Source organism: Erinaceus europaeus, chromosome 17 (assembly GCF_950295315.1).
Source record: "Erinaceus europaeus chromosome 17, mEriEur2.1, whole genome shotgun sequence".
NCBI lineage: Eukaryota > Metazoa > Chordata > Mammalia > Eulipotyphla > Erinaceidae > Erinaceus > Erinaceus europaeus.
The window spans coordinates 48,086,215-48,106,044 of record NC_080178.1 but is presented as its reverse complement, the minus strand read 5'-3'; the positions used below and the strand labels follow the sequence as shown (position 1 = coordinate 48,106,044).

Sequence of the window (19,830 nt, the reverse complement as noted above, 5' to 3'; positions counted from 1 at the left end):
TCAGACTCCCTGCTGCCAGGGGGATGGGAGTAGAGGGCACCCAGAGCCCCGCGCTCCCAGCCCCCGCGCCACACTCACAATCTCATCCCCAGACAGGTGCGGGTTGCTGTTCTCCTCTCTGCTCAGCTTCTGCTTCTCGGTGGCAGGTATGTAGCTTCCTGCCTTCTCAGCAGCCTCCCTCTCAGGCATGTTCCCCTACTGCCACCACTGTGGCAAAGGGCTCCCATGTTCAGTGGGCGGGAGTGCGGCCACCACACTGCTGACAAAGGGGCGCAGGGCGCCCGCCCTCATGTGTCCCGTTCACAACTGAGAGTGATTGCTGGGCTCTGAAGGCAGCGCCTTGCCTCGCAGGGCCCACCGGTGCTTGGACAGTAGAGGCGGCTCCGAGGGTCTCCCCTCAACCCCAGCTCCTGCGCAAACGCTGCAGGAACACTGCCCACACCTCCGCGGTCTAAGATGCTGGAGTCTGGGCCGTGGACCAGCCCACTCGGCCTTGGCAGCAGACTATGACCACGTGGCTCCTAATCTTCCAAGCTGGAGTTAAAGCCCTCACGTTATGCACAGGGACATTCACAGACCAACTTTTTAAACTGAGACCAGCATTGAAAAGCTAGAGGAAGCCGGACTGGCCTCCCCCATCCTGTTAGTGGAAGAGTCTCTGGAAGGTGCGCAGGCGCCAGTTGAGTTCTCCCATGGGCGCTGATCCAGGCCACGCCCCGTCGGGCCACGCCCCCTCTGGGTTGCGCTCTCAGGCCAGGTGGATGTGGCCTGGGATGGGTTTCTAGGCGCCGCCCCTAGTTCTGCTCAGGGCCGCCCTATTCAGCCCTGATGGATATTTATGAGACTGAGTGATGGGTGTCCTCCAGGTGGTGCTCCTGCTGGGTCAAGTGAAGAAGTCAATCTAGAACTAGGAATATTGGTCTAAACTCTCAGTGCTCTTTTTTATTATTTATTTATTTATTTTTTAAAAATTAGCCAGAGCACTTTTCAGCTTTCCTATTCTTTATCCCTCTGGGGATATGGACCCAGGGATATGGGGTGCAGAAGGTCAATGTCTGGCTTCTGTAATTGGTTCCCCGCTGAAACTGGGCATTGGCAGGTTGATTCATCCAGTCCTATGCAGGACAAACGCCATGAAATGCTCCTGCACCCGCATAAGATAATGGCCCATGTAGGGCAAGCCTTATAGCCCCTGTTGTTCTTTGAAATGCCCCACCCCCCCTGCAGGCCAGCATAAGATAGTCTTGTGCAGGGAAAGCCCTATGCGGTCCCTGAGTTCTCTGAAATGCTCCTTACGCCAGCATAAGATATAGTCCTGTGCAGGGCAAGCGCTACATCTGTATAGCCTGATAAAGTTAGATGTACATGTCACGAAGCCCCCAATTTTCATTGGCTGGAAATCCACACTCCAGCCTAGCTCAGGAACAAAAAGTGCCAGACTTTTGAACATGGATGGCAACTTTTGAACTGCATGGTAGTCTGTAAATTCTGAAGCCCCCATCCAGCATATCCCGTGGCAATCAACACACTGACCTCAGTCACGAGGTGTCTGCAGATTCCCGAACCAAACCAGTAAAGGACTCAGACCAGCTCTCTGGACCAGAAATGGACCAGATCATGACCGAAACCAGACCAGATCAGGACCAGAACCAGACCAGATCAGGACCATAGCCAGACCAGATCAGGACCATAGCCAGACCAGATCTGGACCAGAACGAGGACCCATCCGGACCAGAACTCTGCCTGGACCAGCTTTGTCAACCTGAGGACATAATTTGTTGTGACCTTTCCTGGGCACCTACCTGTCTTATACTGAGGAGGTATTTGGGATAGATAATTGTAATATAAGAATTTGATGTCAGAATATTATTAAGATTTATAAACTGCATTTCAATAATTTAATGTAAGAGTGTGATGTTAAAGTGTAACGTGGTATTAGACTGGAAAGCTGGATCAGGGAAGAGAGTAGCTCCAAATATGGGAAAATTATATAAATTATATAAATATTGTTAACTGTAAACCCCACTGGTTTGATCTGGGGGCCATATTCATCACAGGAGCCTATGTAACCTCTGCATCCCTGTAGGTCTGAGCTCAGATTCTGTGGTCACTACTAGAAACACTCTAGGCTGCACTAATTTCAGGACCTATCTTCCTCGGCTGGTAGGTAGAGTAAGTTATCCAACCTCCCTTTGGATAATTGAACAGTCCTACCATTGTTGATTCACCTTGAGGGCAAGGTCCTCAACATAAGAGGCCCACAAAGGGGTCCATTATGTTGGTCCTGATGGAGATGCTCAGTACCAGTGGTGACATGTATCTCTTAGAGGTCTAGGCCCACCGTGTCTCTATGGGAATCCCAGGACTCCCTGGGATGTGATGAGGTGGCCTGGTAGTGACTAAAGAGTCATCATTAAAGTATGCTAGTCTCTTGCCCCTTTTAAGCTTTAGTAGTCCTTTGTCGGGCTGAGCTTCACTGGCGGGAGACAAACGACCAGGGACTCATGGCTGGGCTGTAGGCAGTATCTCTTTATTCACCGGAACACAACACAATCTAAGCCAAGCTAAACTAAACTAAACTAAAAACACAATCCTATATATACTCACCAAGTAGGGAAGAAACAGGATGTGACGTAGAGAGGGTGGAGCGAAAAGTGACTGGTGCAAATCAGGGTATACTACAATAGGGGGCAGAGCAAAAAGACATCATGAACAAGTGGGGATTAAACCAATGCCATGCCGGCATGCTGGTGCTTAGTTATGTAAATAGAATAGTCTTAAGCAGGGGGGATGAAACTAAATGAAACAGAAGGGGTTTTTAGAAGCAGAATTAGAAGCATACCAATAGTTCTTATTTTGACAAGGTTAGCTTTGGAGTGATGGAGGGATGTGTAATAGGAAATAGGTGAAGAGGGTATCTAGGTCTAAGTAGAAACTATTTGATTGCATACTTTATGGTACTCTTTTTAATTTTTCTACTTTGTTGAATTTATAGACTCACTGCAAATTGTGCACCTTTGCTTAGAGGTATTTATTCTCCCTGAATTTATGAATACATATATGTATATATGCCCTATCTCATGAGCCCTGGTCTATATCTAGGTTTTGAGACTTTTTTAAGAAGTGCACCACCTGAAATGGAATTAAGGAGACCGATGAGCTAGGAAAGATAATGAAGCTGAAGAGTTGACATTCAACGCCTCTGAACACAGTCTGAAACACGCCGAGGTGGTACTGGTTGCATTGATTAAGTAGATGCAGTATCAGTTGATATGACTTGAGAGAAGCATGCTGGAAAGTGAGCCCCACCCTTAAGGTTCCAGGACTGAGAGAAATACTAGCTTTATAGGGAAAATGTAAAGTTCCTGATGTCTTAGGGTTTAAGAAGGCAATAGATTGCTCTAACCAAATTATTTGGCAATTGGATTAACTTTGAGAATCCCATTGTTAAGAATTGCTATATCATAGAAAACCTCACCATAATTTATGTTCTTTAATGCTATTTTTATAAAAACCCTATCTTAGAAATTAATGCAAATAGTTGTCTGTGTACTCCTTCGTCTAAGCTTTTAGGAGATTTAATATCTCAAAGAACAAGTCATTATTAGAAATGTGTTAACAAATGAGGCCATCCAAAAATGAGCAGAGGACATGAACATATTCACTACAGAAGAGATCAAAGGTTAGCAAACATAGGAAAAATTGTTCCAGGTCACTGATTATCAGAGAAATGCAAATAAAGACAACACTGAGATACCACGTCACCCCTGTAAAAATGGCATATATCAAAAAGAACAGCAGCAACAAATGCTAGAGAGATTTTGCAGACAAAGGAGACCTCCTATAGTGCTGTTGGGAATGTAAACTGGTCCACCCTCTGTGGAGAGCAGTCTGGAGAACTCTTACAAGGCTAGACATGGACCTTCCTTATGACCCAGTAATTCCTCTTGTAGGGATATACCCTAAGAACTCCATGACACCCAACCAAAAAGATATGTGTACACCTATGTTCAGCAGAACAATTCATAATAGCTAAAACCTGAAAGCAACCCAGGTGCCCAACAACAGATGATTGGCTGAGAATGTTGTGATAAATATATATATATATATATATATATATATATATATATGTATATATATATATGATGTTATAATGTAGCTATTAAAAATAATTATTATGGGAAATAGAAGAACACAGAGTGCATACTCTCCTGATTTACCCCATGTGGATATTTTAATCTATGTACCTGGTGAAGAAGTGCCTTTCCTCTCTGATATGGAGACATAGCCTCAGACCGCATTTCCTTTGTGCTTGCTCTCCTGGCAATTAAAACAGTGGCTGTAGTTGCTACCTCTCCCTCCCTCCCCTCCACATTGCTAAGCCAATGGGCCCCAGACAGCAGTGCTAAAGGTAAACTGATGACTAGGGAGTATATTGAGCTGTCTCTAGACTGATGCATGCCAGGCACTAGTTCTTCCCTTTCTTTACCCACACCACAGATAAGGAAGGTGCATAGCAATAACCAGAAAGATTACCTTTGTCTGTTTCTGCCTACTTTGTAATAGTGAAAGAAAACTGCTCCCAACACGCCCACTGCTGAGGGGGACCTCAATAAAACTGTGGGCTTTTCAAAACTGCGGAGAGAACTTCTCAGAGTGACCTGGAGTCTCTTATACACTGGTGTAATAAAGTCCTCTAATGCACCAAATACTGGCTTAAGTCTTGCGCTTTGAGAATCATTTCTGTAACATAATGGACCTTCATTCTCTGACCCATCTTGGAAGTAGATAGAAGGAATTTCTGCCTGAGACAGACATCTAATATGCAGGTGGACCCAGGCTATCTAGTGATTTTGTGTCATAGTTGGAAAAAGGACTAGAATGCTGGATCAGGGAAAAGAGTAGGGAGAACATTCTTTATTGGATGTTAAGTTAGAGGCTTTATTCACTGAGCACCCAACAAGAAAGCAGTCCAGTAGCATTGCTTCCAGAGAGCCTGTGAGTCATCTGGGTCCTGGTCTATAGACCGGGTGTAACTCTCCTCTCTCCTTAGTCTCCAGAAACCTCAAACTGTGGATGTAAGTATAACAAACACAGAAGCTTCAAAGAAATGTCCAAACAGTGTTCCCTTCTTCCCTAGCTGAGTGCAATTCCCCACAGGTTCCATGAGGCTATCAACACTGGCCTCTAAAGTTCTCTGCCAAGTACATACCACTTTGACACCACTGTACTGGATCTGGTGACAGAACTAGAAAAAGGACGTTCAAACTAATACCAAAACCCAAAGTAAACCCCATCCACCCTGCATAAGAGTACCTTTTCAGACCTCAGTTTAGAAGAGGCAGGTCACAGTCAGACTCAGGCTAAAAGGAGAATGGGCCTAAGGCTGTGACTTCTGCATAACCAAGACCAGACACTCCCTTCTGGGGGACGGATTTATTTCAGAATTATCAGGCTGGCAGGGGTGCTGCTCAGAAATGAGCATTCCCCTAATGTCCTATTCAGATCCAGTGAACAACATTTTGACCCATTCCTAGAATTGAATTCAAGTTAAAAACCAACAATGAAACATTGGACAGTAGTCTGTGACTTCTACATAACCAAGTACAGATACTCCAGGAAGACAAGCAGGTTTATTTCAGATTTATCAGGCTGGCTGGGGTGCTGTTCAGAACTGAGAATTCTCCTAGTCCCCTATTCAGGTGCAGTGAACAGACAAACATTTTGACCCACTACTAGAATTGAATTCAAGTTAAAACCCAGAATTATATCATTGGATAATATTACTGAAAATATCAAACCAAAAGGCAAACCAGGAAAAGACAATCTTCAAGGTAGGCCAAAGATTTTAGGTATCATCTCCAAAAAACAGTGGGGAATGTGGCACGATCCCCTCTTCCTTAACGTAACTGACTCCATCTTGACTTAACCTGAACCTGTTCAACCACTTTACTTGCCAACAAAAAGTAGATACTAGTGTTCTGAAATTATTAATTGTTGATTGTTTCCATAACGAGTTGTCCTGACTGCAGCAACAGACTGCCCTAACCACCACATGTTGGGCTTCTGTAACCTAGCTTCCTTCCTGCACCTGCCTCTACAAATGGTTGTGCTACACTAAGATCCAGACAGCACTCTGAGCAATAATTTTAGTTGTTGATACAATAAAGACTCTCAGATTTCTGGGAGTTGGGCGGTAGCACTGTGGGTTAAGCACACAGGGTACAAAGTGCAAGGACTGGTGGAAGGATCCTAGTTTGAACTCCAGCTCTCCAAATGCAGGGAAGTCACTTCACAGGCAGTGAAGCAGGTCTGCAGGTGTCTGTCTTTCTCTCCCCTTCTCTGTCTTCCCCTCCTCTCTCCAATTTTCTCTGTCCTACCCAGCAATGATGACATCAATAACAGCAATAATAATAGCTGCAACAATAAAAAAGAGCAACAAAAGGGAATAAATAAATAAATAAATATTTTTTAAAAAAGACTCAAATTTCACTGCACTGGCCTCAGGTAGTCTCTGATGCTTACCCTAAAACAAACTTACATATCTCTATCCTTACATTTGAGGTCAGAGGGGCCTTGGATGACAGTCTCGTAAAAGCCCAAGACTTCAAAGACAAGCTCCAGCTAGCCGTGGACTCCACCACAGCTTCCCTGGCTTCCCTCCTGCACCAAATCTCCTCACATGCCAAGGTGGCTCTTCAAAACTTCCCTGAAGTAGACCTTCTGGTGACAGAGAAAGGGGTGATCTGTGTTTTCTTACAAGGAGAGTGCTTCTACTATGTTAATGATTCCAGCCTAGTCAAGCAGATATTCTAGACACTTATTAAGCTTAGCAAAGACCTGTGATTCTACTATCTCTCTGCCACATCCCCAGAGGACGGTTGTGAGAACAAGGATTCTGAGTTGATGTAGACACTGCACATCAAGCAAAATTGTGGCCACTCCCACAAACCAAGGAACTCAGACTATCACACCCATCTTGCTGACTGCTGTTGATACCTCCTTTAATCAAACACACTTCTTGAGAAATCCATTCTTGGGGGAGCACAAGAAGAATTGTGAAGGTAAAAAGCAAAAGGTAGGAACAGACACATGGTGTCATTGTAGGAAAAATACTATCTCTGCATGTAGTGTGACAAGGTCAATAGTGCGGTATATTACAGTGTGAGCAAACAAAAAATAGAATTAGAGGATGAGCAGATTCTATGGAGATATCAGATGCTTAAGGAGAAGGAAGCAGTGTTCAAGAACCAGGTAGTGAGATGCTTTTACTGAGAGGTGGTGTAGTGGGGCAGCAGACAAGACAAGGCCACTGCAGATGTCCTGTGCATGTCTGCCTGGCAGTGTGCCAAATCAGGCATTTCATGTGAGAATGAAGTTTGGGGCATGGCCAGGTTTTCAGGAGCAGACTAAAGTCTTGTTTGGTGCACTACATTTTGGAGCTGAAGCTACTTTCTGATCTCCTCACAGCTTATATAAATGTATTGGCGAGGCGTTTGGAGGATGAATGGAGAGTTTACTCTACTGTATTGCATGAGTGCAAGGAAGAACATAGACAGCCACCCATTTTCAGGTGCCATTCTGCTTAGCTTGCTTGGGCCAGACCTTGGGTTTGAAAAATAAAGGCCTTGACTGAAAAACCTCTCCTCAGCTAAAAAAAAAAAAACATAAAAGCTCATAATTTGGAATCATAATGTAGTCTTTGTAGAGAGGAAGATTAGAAAATTAGTGTTCTGCATGAACAGAATTACATTTCCAGCCTTTTAAAATTTATTTTCTTTTTCCTTGCAAATTTGAGACTAAATGCCAAAAAGGAACATTTTATGAAGAGTGTGGCCTAGTGGTCCAGGAGGTGGCATAGTGAACAAACACTGATTCACAAGCATGTGGTCCTGAGTTCAATCCCTGGCAGCACATGTACCAGAGTGATGTTTGGTCCACTCTCTCTCTCTTTCTCATTGATAAAAAATAAATAAATATTTAAAAAATGAATTCAGCCTATTAGCTCAGCATTGCAGATGCTATGAGAAGACATAAGAACCAGAATGGCAGCTTTATGTAAGAGTTGTTTCTGCCTCTCTATTAAATATAATCCTGTCTTGGAATGTTTGAGCCCACTCTCTGGAGGGCACATAGAAGGGATACCAGTGACCTTTCAAGAGTGACACTTCCTCTCTGGGTGGGAGCTTATTCCATAGACTCTTGGGCCCCTCTCCATACCCCCAGAACTGAGGTCTCCACATGAGGAAGAACCTCAGGTGGACTGTAGGTGCAGAAGGTTCAAGAAACCTCATTTCAGATGGTAGTCAACATGCTTCACCACCATTTATATGTTTTTAGTCACTATGCCTTCTTTTTGTATCTGCCTAAATAGTCCTCTTTTCAAACCATTATCTAGTTAACCTGACAACTCTCTGTACATGATAGATAGTCCACTGTGTTGTTCACCATGCAGGGCTTTTGGTCAAGGGGAGAGCTTAGTAATGAAAGACTCTGTGATTGCACAGCTGTTGCCCTGGGGTTTGATTGCTCACACATACACACACACCCCATAGGAAAGAAAAAAAAAGAAAGACAAATTCTATCTGTCACTGTAGACCAAAGCTGCAGCCTTCACAATGACTCTCTGTTCCAGCTGAAACACAAAACTTAAAGTCTGCCCATCAATAATCCCATGGGCACCTACACCATCGTTGGGAAGAAAGAGAAAGCAGCAGTGAAACATAAAATGTATGAAAGAACAGGTAGAAACCACTGTAGGAGACAAAAGAAAAATTATCCTGAGCCACATTGAAAGTCAGCAACAAGACAAACACATGCTACAGAAAAACCAAGAACAGTAAGGGTTGTGGGCCTTCCTTCCCCACCATAACCCTTTCCTCCTTCCCCTCCCTCTCCTCCCCCTCCCTTGACACTGTAGTAGAAACATGGGTGGACACATGGAGAGTTCATGACTGGCCCTAGCTCACCCCACCCTGGTTCTCATCTCACTCTCCCCAGTCACACTCTGATGCTGTCACATGTCACATGTCACCCTGTGAGATAAGATTTTAAATCAGTTAAAGGAAATAAACAGTTTTGAGTGGTAATTGATTGACCAGAAGAGGGATTTGGCTGAAAGCAAGCAGACCTGGACCACTCAGTTATGAGAGACCTAGAGTTCACTGTTTCTGCTCATGTCATTGACAGTTTTTCTTTTTTTTTCTTTTTTTGTTGAAAAAATTATTTGTCTTGTATAGAGATAGGGTGAGAGGCAGAGAGAAACCTGATGCACTTCCTTCTTGAAGCTGGGGACATAAGGTTTGAACCTGGGTCCTTGCACACTGTAATGTGTGCCTTTAACTAGGTGTACCACCACCTGGCCTTTGTCTTTACCTCTTATTTCAAAGAGTGAGGGCAAAACCAGATTTCCCACTGAGTGCAAAGGAGAGAGGACTTGGGGGGCGGTGGTGGCAGTGGATGGAGTCAGACTTTTGCCTTCCATCCAGGCATTTAGCAGAAAGATGTGCAGAACAGGATAGAAGGAATAAAATCAATTTCAGCCTACAGAAAGAATGGGATAAAGACTTTGTGCTGAAGCAGCAGTGAGATGAAGATGCCATGGCTTTTGACAAGTAATTGCCCTCTGGAGTTGCAAGTTGCCTCCTCTCCTTGTTTCTTCCACTCTGATCTGGGGGTTTACAGGGATTCATGAGGATAATTTCTGGAACCATCCGTTCCACCCCGGTTCCATGGCTGCCAGTTCTTAGCAACATCGCCCCGCCAGATATTCGTCAGAATGCGGCATCATCGAAGTTCATTTCCCAAGTCTACGCTCGACCGGACCTGCCAATATACGCGGATATCTTCGCCCACCCTGTCCAACGCTTGACGTCTCGTCATCCAATCTGGTCTCCTATGCCTACACTGAACTTCTCTGTTTCAGACTCTTGGAAACAGAGTTGGCAGTCAGCTGAGGTAAAGACCAAACACCTCATCACAGACCCCTGCAAGCGTCAACCCGGCTTTGACCTAGCACATTATTATTGGGCCCTCCTCAATCGCTATCGAACAGGCCATGGCTGGTGCGCCGCTATGTTCCATCGCTGGGGAGCCAGAGACCACCTGAACTACCCCTGAGGCTACAGACAGACTGTGACCCACATAGTCGACTACTGCCACCTCTCCAGATTCAAAGGAGGTCTCGAAACTTTACATCAGGCTCAACCTGACGCTGTTGACTGGCTACGGAAGAAGGGCAAATGCTAGAAGAAGAAGGGATTCATGCATGACTACATACTGGCACCCAACGTGGGTTCTTTCTTGTCCATCCCCCATATAAGTGCAGATTTGGCTACCTACCCACTATGGGCTGATTTTCTGCTGTGAAGAGATCTCCAAAGGCCTCTTCCCCTTGTTCAAGAGACTGTTTCTCTGTTTCTGGAACATTTCTCTCTGAGACAAACTCTGGTTTCCACCTGCCGCCCTCCCACTGGAGCCGGCTCTATGTCACATGGTGCGGGGCATTGGGCATGGGCTCCCTCCATGCTGCTCGGATGCTGGGAACAGGGCCGCAGACATGGCAGGCAGAGCTGCGCCTTCTGCACGGCTGGCCTGCCCACTCTCAGTTCATCCCACACTCCTGCTCTTCTGCTCTTCTTCCTCTCTCTACTCCTCCTTCACTCTGGCTGATGATGATACAGATTATTGAATCTGGAACCTCAGAGTCTCAGACATGCAAGTCTTTAGCAGAGCCACCATACTATCTTTCTCACTGGGATATAATCTATTCTAAAGGAGATGTTCTGATTTTGTTGGAAAGCATTTCCTCCTCCTCTCCCAAGAAGGGACCATCATTTGTGGCAGTGAGTGAGAGGAGAAGGGCAGGCTAGGAGAAAGGGGAGCAGGTACTGCGGGGGTGTCACTGTCCTTGTCTCCTTTTCACTGTTTTGAGGAAGGCCTCTCACTGTCGCTTGTGCCTCCTCTCCAGTTGCCCTGGTAGCAGGTGCTGGAGGGTTGGTTGAGGGTGGACTGGGTGCTTGAGGGAGGAGGCACCCAACCAAAGAGGAGGAACCCCGCTAAACAACCCCAAATCCCACCCCTGCCCCAAGTTCACCTGTCTCTACCCCTTTCAGCACCCCAACACACTTTACCCCATTCAACATCCCCCACCACAACCACTATCCTTCCACCCTCCCCATCCACTCTCAGGGCAGCTGGGGACAAGGCACCCAACCTAAGACTGGATGTTGGGTGTTTGCCTAAACCCCTACATCCACCAGTCCACTCCACACCATCTATCAAACACCCTCCAATTAGTCCACCCTCTCTCTGCCTAGTCCCCACCCTCAGTACACCCTCAACCTCACAGCCCTAGCTGGGATTTATGCAGATGCAGTCACATCTGCCAAGCTGGCAGTGCCAGTTCCTGCAAGAGTTGGGACGATCTCAGAGTGCCTTTTTCAACCAATCCTGTCCCAACACGTCACTCCTGGTTGTTGCCCTATAAAGCCCTTCTCCTTCTGCCCCTCGCCTCTTTTGCCCATTTTTTCACTTAGATGATTAGATGCAAGGGAGGGTGGTCTGGGAGGCAGCCATTTTTACTACCTCCCCGTGGCCCGAACCACAGCGCTCTCACCCAACTCTGAGGTGCCCATGTGAAGAAAGATTTGTGTTCTCTCATCTCTCTGGATTTTCTCTCTTTCTTCTCCAAGGCACAACCTGACACCTGGCACCCAACGTGGGGCTTGACCCGCCCAGATGCAGGTAAGTACACAGCCACTTGACTCTCTGCAGCCCCATGTTCCTCTTTGCCATGGGATTCACTCCATTTTAGGAAGAGGCTTCCCAAACCCTCTACTCTTTTCTCATGGGACAGGATTTCTATCTTGGAGATGTTTTACTTGGGGCTGCACTGTGGATACTACTCTTGGCTATGTTTGCAGCTTTTGAGATATATATATATATATATATATATATATATATATATATATATATATATATATATATATATATATACATATATATCGCCCTGCCTAAGCCCTCTGCATTTTACCCCAAGTGTTCCATTTTGGCAGACACGTGTTCAGTTTCTCTGGCTGCTGCTGTCATTGCCACTCCTCCAGCGACTTACATGTCCATGACTCCACCCCCCGCTGCTACCTCATTATCAAAAAAGTCCACACCTTCCCGGTAAATGTGGTACCCAATAGACAAAACCCTAAGGTATGGCACCCATACTCCTCCAAAGAACTTAGGGAGCTCAGACAGGCACTTAAGCATGACGGCATTCATGCCCCATGGACCAACTCCATTTTATGAGGCTTTCTCCAGCACCTTAATAACCCCCAAGATTGGAGGCACGTAGCTCATGCTACACTCCCTGACCCCATCTACCTGCAATGGGAGGCATGTTTTCATGGTGAATGCTCAAAGCAATCCCAGAGAAAGAGTCAGAACCAGCTGGAGTGGAATTTTGATGCACTGTTTGGAGAAGGAGAGTTTGAAACCAGAATTCATCAGGCAGAAGCCAAGTTTCCAGCTGGTTATTATGAATATATATGCGTCTGCACATCACAAGCATGGGAGAGGTTAACCCAACCCAAAGGAGCAACCTCAGTCCACATTTTCTCCCTTCGCTAAGAAACCCATGAATCCTTATCTAACTTCATTTCCAGAGTGTGGTCAAGCTTAGAGAGAAAGATTTATAATCATAAAGCCCGTTTTCTCCTCCTGTGTTCTATTGTCTGGGATGGAATGCTACCGGAATTCCATCAGGCATGCCTCAGTCTTAAACACCAAAAGACAGATAATTGGATTTTAGTAACACAAGAACATGGACCAGGCTCTTATGGGGCACTCATTATGACACAGGATTATGCAGCTACCCCACATAAGCAAAATGGGGCCTGCTTTCAGTGAGGTTACCAAGGGCATTGGCATAACCAATGTCCAGATAAGCTGTGACCCCACCTTAGGACAACCATGCCTCCAGTCAGAGAGCCAGAGGCCACGAACACCTTGTCCTAGATGCCAGAAAGGTTTTTATTGGAGGAGAGATTGCTGGTCCAAGTTTCATAAAAAATGGCATGTCCCTGAATGGTTCAAATTCAGACCCTGAAATTTTGTGGACCATTTCTGTTTTACAATGAGGTCACCCTACTATGACAGTAAGGATTGGCAATATTCCTTTTAAATGTTTGATTGACACGGGGGCAGAAAAGATGATTCTAAGGCAAGCAGAGGTTCCCCAGAATTTGGAACTCCTCCCAGGGCCCCATTTACACGGAGTTGGAGGGTTGAACCAAGCCTTTCTCACACCAGATTTGCTTATGTGGGAAGACCCCGAAGGGACTACTGGACACTTCCACCCTTTGGTAGCTGATATTAGCACCAACCTACTGGGCAGAGATATTCTGGAATCTTTCGATGTTATAATACCCACAGATGCCTCTTCAGAGTGCAACACCCCCTCCTGTGAGACTTCTAGATCTAACCAGCACCCCCAATACTAACTGCCACTGTTCGTAACCAAACTTCCTGCTTAGACTGGCTTTCTAATGAGCCTGTCTGAGTGGAACAGTGGCCTTTGCCTAGGGATAAACTAGAAATTTTAAAATTGCTTGTTTGAGAGTAGTTTTCCTTGGTACACATTCGTCATTCCTGAAGCCCGTGGGATGCTCCTGTCTTTGTGATTAAAAAACACTCGGGAAAATGGCACCTCCTCAAAGATCTCTGTGTGGTAAATAAAACCATGCAAGTCTGGGGCTCCCCCCAAACGGTTTGCCTTTTGCTTCTGCAATTCCCATGGGAATTCCAATCATGGCTATTGATATACAAGATTGTTTTTTCTCTATTCCCTTGCACCCACAAGATAGTAAGTGTTTTGCCTTCTGTGTTCTTTCCATTAATATTGGCAGCCCTGCTGATAGATTTGAATGGGTGGTACTGCCAATAGTCCTACAATTTGTCAAGAGGCTGTTGAATCTGCCCTTTTTCCATATATTCATAAGGGTCTTAAGGTTTTTCACTACATGGATGGCATCTTAATATAGGGAGAATTAGATAACAGATCTCCGTGCCCTACGTGATTTTCTTATTCCTGCCTTAAAGAAAAGTGGCCTTAATGTAGCTCCTGAGAAGGAATAGCTAATTCCTCCAATATATTTCTTAGGTTCAGAAATTTCTTTAACGCAAATTCATCCTTTAAAATCTTGTTACCTTTGCTTCTAATCTCACTCTTGCTTCTTTACAAAGTTTTCTTGGAAATTTATATTGGCTTATGCAGTATCTTTATCTGCCTACTAGCTGTCTCCAACCACTTTTTGACCTGTTAAAAGGAAACAAAGAGCCATCCTCAAAATGTATGTTAACACCCAAAGCCTCCTTGGCACTGGAAAGGTTAACCAGGCCCTCCAAGACATGAACCTTGTTCAATTCTCCCCCTCCTCACTGGTAAACCTTCTAATCTTTAACTACACCCCCACAGTAGTGGGGGAACTGTGGCAGAACCATGGGGTTCTCGAGTGACTTCATATGCCAGTAGGCGGAGCTCCAAGACTTCTTACTGAGATAGATGCATTAGCATTCATGGTTCACCAAGGAAGAAACAGATCGGTTCAAGTTGTAGGAAGGGAGCCGGATTTAATTATTCTTCACTTTTCTCTCACAGATATAGAGTGGCTCATACACCACCATTCTCATTTTGCTGTAAGTTTAGTGGGGTTTCCAGGACAAATAGATAACCATTTAACTTCTAATAAATTAATAGCTTCTTTACCTCTGTTGCCTCTACTAGTACCTAAACGTTTCTCTCTAGATCCCATCCCCTCTGCTCCTACTGTCTTCACTGATGGTGGATAAAAGGCAGCTGCTTACCTTACATATTACCCAGACAAGGAATCCCCTAAACCCCTCTTTACTGAGCTTCCTGATAATTCCCCTCAGTACAGAGAACTTTATGCTGTTTTCCTTGCATTAAAAGCTGTACCAGAATCCTTCAACCTTTTTTCTAACAGTGTGTATACTGTTAACTTACTTCCATTGCTTGATCATTCTTATGTGAAAATTGATGACAACCCACTTTCCTCTCTCTTGGTTCAAATTCTCTATGCTCTGTTCTTGAACCCAACCAATGTATGTTCAACACCTTCGTTCCCACAGCCCTCTTCCTGGTTCGCTATCCGAAGGGAATGCTGCAGCTGACTGCCTCACCTCCACAGGAATTCTCCTAACCTCTGTCTCTAATCCTGCTGACTTTCATTCTCTAACCCATGTTAATCTTAGCTTCTGAGATCAGACGAGGTCGGGCGTGTTCAGGGTGGTATGGCCGTAGACTATGTTAATCTTAAAGACCTTTGAGCTTGATTTCCTGATGTTCCTTTAGCACATTTGAAACATATTCTTGCTACATGTTCTTCCTGTGCAGGTCTCATAAAAACACCTGCTATTCAAACTCTTGGGGTTAAACCCCAAGGCTTAAAAGCCAATGATCTCTGGCAAATGGATGTCACCCACATACCCAACTTTGGCAAACAAAAATATGTGTTTGTCTCAATTAATACCTTTTCTAAATTTATGTGGGTGACAGCTCAGATGGGAGAAAGCTCAAAAAAGCTTATAATCCATATGTTCTCCTGTTTTGTTGTAATGGGCTTACCTCTTCAACTGAAAAATGACAATAGGAATGTGTTTACCAGCAAACAATTTAAAGATTTTGTTCCCATTGGAACATTACTCATACCACAGACATTCTCTTTAATCCACAGGGACAAGGCATTGTTGAGAGGGACCATCAAACCCTTAAGGCTCTATTAAATAAAGATAAAGGATGAATGTAGCCCCCAATATCCAGCTAGCAAAAGCTTTAACTACATTCAATCTCTTTAATATTTGCAAAAACTCAGACCTGCCTCCTACTATTCTTCATTGGCAAACACCATCCACCCTCCCAGCTATTAAGGTCAAATGGAAAGACCCACTCAATAAAATGTGGAAAGGGCCTGACCCCCTATTGACCATCGGGAGGGGTTTCACATGCGTTTTTCCACAGAAGTACTCCAAACCTGTCTGGGTCCCTGGCCACCATGTCCAACGATACCTGCATGATGAAGCTGCTATCCCCGAGGAACAAGAAATACTGAAAGAGAAGTAGATGCAGGATGCACCCCAGGACCCATAATATGACATGGTGAAATCTGTAAAATCTGGCTCACAGAGCCCTCTCTCCTACCCCTTCTCTGAATATCTTATGCTATGACTGGCAAGTTGTGTTTTGTGAGTGAGTGTATTGAATGACCAAAAATTTTTGTATGACCCATTTGCTCACAGTACTCTAAAAAACGTAAGTGACTTTATATAAAAATGCTGGATGCAGCCAAGTTTTCTGGAGAAGTCCAGAAACATTCCAATTTTTTTCTCTCTTTTGATTTTTAATGTAAAAGTCTTGGTATATATAAAATGGTTAGTCTTAAACTGTGTGAGTAAAGATAGATCTAAATTTTCTTTTAAAATGATATGTTTTCATAATAAAGTTTTTCTCAAATTGTGTGTTATAACTAAATGTTTATGGGTATGCTTCAAGTTTGGTAAACACTAATTTAATGGTTAAAAGTGTAACCTTAAAGCTACATTATTACAAGGCAAGGCAAAACTAATTTGCTAAAAGTAACTATTTAAGGTAAAAGTCTAAATGTTTAACGTGACAATACATTCCCCAAACTAAAATACAAATTCTCTATACAGGACGCTATAGGAGTTCCCCCCAAAGTGCCCTGTAAGCTATCTTGTGGAAATTAATCCACAACAGATCTGGCATCACCCTGACACTGAAAATATTAAAACCATTGTCACTAACATGTGTTAACTCTCTAAGTAACCTGAGTCTGTTTATAGTCCAAAGTAAAAATGGTTAAAAAAGCGATATATATTTTAACAAAAATTGGTCTAAAGATCCTGATGTAGAGACTGCTACAGGAGGTCACATTAGATGACCTTTAAACAAAATTATATAGTTAAACCAATTATAATCATTGAATCATCAATTATAGTAAACTTCTAACTTGTTAATTTTTTCACAAGTAATTGACTACAACTATGTCAAAGCCTTCACATGAAGAAGCATCTGCTCATATGGTAAGGTATTAAACTATAAGAAGTTCCTCCGTACACAACCTATGTGAATTAACAACATTCACATATTCTTCTACACTTAACTGGTGTATCTCATCTTGCCACTATAGGCCTGCCTTTGTCAGCCAACAATTTAAAGATGTTTCCCTTTATAGCATCGACCCATGCCACAAACATCCCTTACTACCCCCAAAGACAAATGGTTGCTGAGAAGGCCTTCCAAACACCTAGGCCCAATTAACCAAACAAAGAAATAAAGAAAGATACATCCCCCAATTTTCAGTTGGCTAAGGCATCAAACCTCTTTTTCTATATGAAATTCAAATCAGATGCCCTGCTAACCACGGGAAGCAGATTCTTTGTGTTTCTCTCACAGGAATCCTGGGAAAAACCATCTGGACCCCTACACACTCTGACATCGCCCACTAGATGGCATGGCTACAGTGGCACCCCTCCCCCCCCGAAACCTGATGCGATCTGAAGAACCTGATTCACAGACTCCAAGGACAGAACTTTCTTACTGCCTGTATGCCCTTCCCGCTTCTGCATTGTCTGTCATGTTATGGCAGTTCCAGCCCACTTTCTACAGAAAAGCAGAATTCCAGTGGCTGACGTACCCCGTGGAGATAGACGTGCATCATTTCATCCCATGGCATTTCTCCCCCTAGTCACCTACTTTGGACTGAGACTTCTATCAGACTTGCTGGTATACCCTTTGGACACTTTACACAATTTTATAGCAGCTTTCTTCCCTTCATGCTGCTGGTTTTTCAAAGACTGACCCAGAGTGGTTCATGGACTTTGCAGACTGTCGCCTTGAGGACTATACAACGCCAAATAGCTCCTCCTCTTGGCAGGCCACACCCTCCCTCATGCAGGTCCTGTCCTTTGAGGCAGGAAACACCCCCTCATTACTAAGCATTGTCCCCCGGGGCAGGAGATGACCCCAGAGGCAGAACCCCTCACCTCATTACTAAGCCCTGTCCCAGAGACAGGAAATGCCCCTTTTGCACACCATGACTCCTCTTAGCATCAAACTGGCTCTTACTGCTCCCCTACTTGTCCCTTCCTGTTTTGTTATATCATTCAGGTTTATGCCTAAAAGGATTCTGCTCACCCGTACACTAACATTCCTCTGTCACAGATAGAGTCTTTTACAGATATTGAACTATATTAATGTAATAACTAGATAAAAAGATACAAAAAAATGTGAGGAGATGGTGGAGCCTGGCAGAGCTTAACCTATGAGATGAGTCCCTCTAGGTAAGTCTCTCTCTCTAAAGAGTGGTTGAGCATGGGGGGGGGGGGACATGAATCTCACAAAGTTGGCAGCCATGTAAGTCTTCCCTTCCCCACAAAAAGTCCTACATCTCCACACCTGAGCACAGCATTCCATTAAAAACACTTAAACCTGCTCCACTCTATATTTCCTATACTGGGTCCATTAGATATAAAGGAAAAGGGGGAGATGCTGGGGAATTATGCAGATGCAGTCGCATCTGTCAGGCTATCCCCTCAGGCTTTGCCAATTCCCAAGATATTCTCTCAGTGCCTTTTTCAACCAATCCTGTCCAGACACGGCACTCCTGGTTGTTGCCCTATAAAACCCTTCTCCTTCTGCCCCTAGCCTTTTTTGCCCATTTTTTCACTTAGGTGATAAGATGTAAAGGAGGGTGGTCCAGGAGGTGGCCATTTTTGCTACCTCCACGTGCCCCGAACCACAGCACTCTCACGCAACTCTGAAGTGCCCGTGCAAATAAAGATTTGTGTTCCCTCTTTGCTCCGGATCTCCTCTCTCCTCCATGGCATAGCCCAACAGCCCTGATACCAGGACAGCTGGGGAGAAAGCACCCAGACTAACTGTGGATTCCCTCTCTGTCCTCCCCCTGACCCCCCTGCACCACAGTGGGAACAAATAAAAGAAGTATCTAGAGGATGAGAAGATTCTACAGAGATATCACTCTAATCCTAATTTCTTTGCTTTTTTTTAACCCTGCCTTATTAGGTTCATTATGACCTGTATTCAAGAGCTATGCAGAGTATCTGTCAACCAACTTCTTCTACACTCTTACATTCCTCTGCCCATTGGGCCTCTGCAGACCTATTCTGACCTTTAACTCACACCCCACATCACCCCTGTTTAGCAGGAAGCAGCAATAATGACCTTACCTCCATATATGACCAAAAAGGGCAGAATGATAGATCTGGGAGGGCCTGACCATTGAAGGCACTTGTGGATAAAAACACTCAGTCATAAGAATGTAGAGCACAGCAATACCAGCGCATCCCTGGAATGCCTGCTGGAGACTAGCAATTTCCTAAACCACAGACCCACCACACTTAACGTCATGGAAAATGCCCACTGGACTCTCACCTAAGTTTCTTTTTTCTCCTCACCTATAAGAATCTTCCTCCTGGGAGTTGGGCTGTAGCACAGCGGGTTAAGCGCAGGTGGCACAAAGCACAAGGACCTGCATAAGGATCCCGGTTCGAACCCTGGCTCCCCACCTGCAGGGGAGTCGCTTCACAGGTGGTGAAGCAGGTCTGCAGGTGTCTATCTTTCTCTCCTCCTCTCTGTCTTCTCCTCCTCCCTCCATTTCTCTCTGTCCCATCCAACAACAACAACAACAACAACAACAATAATAACTACAACAATAAAACAACAAGGGCAACAAAAGGGAATAAATAAATAAATAAAATAAATATTAAAAAAAAAAGAAA

The 19,830-nt window shown here is 44.5% G+C and overlaps 1 pseudogene; it reads right to left on the bottom strand.

The window, feature by feature from the left end:
• Positions 1-287: 287 nt before the first annotated feature.
• Positions 288-19,830, bottom strand: part of LOC132533751 (polycomb protein EED-like) — a 36,408-nt pseudogene continuing 16,865 nt past the window's right edge.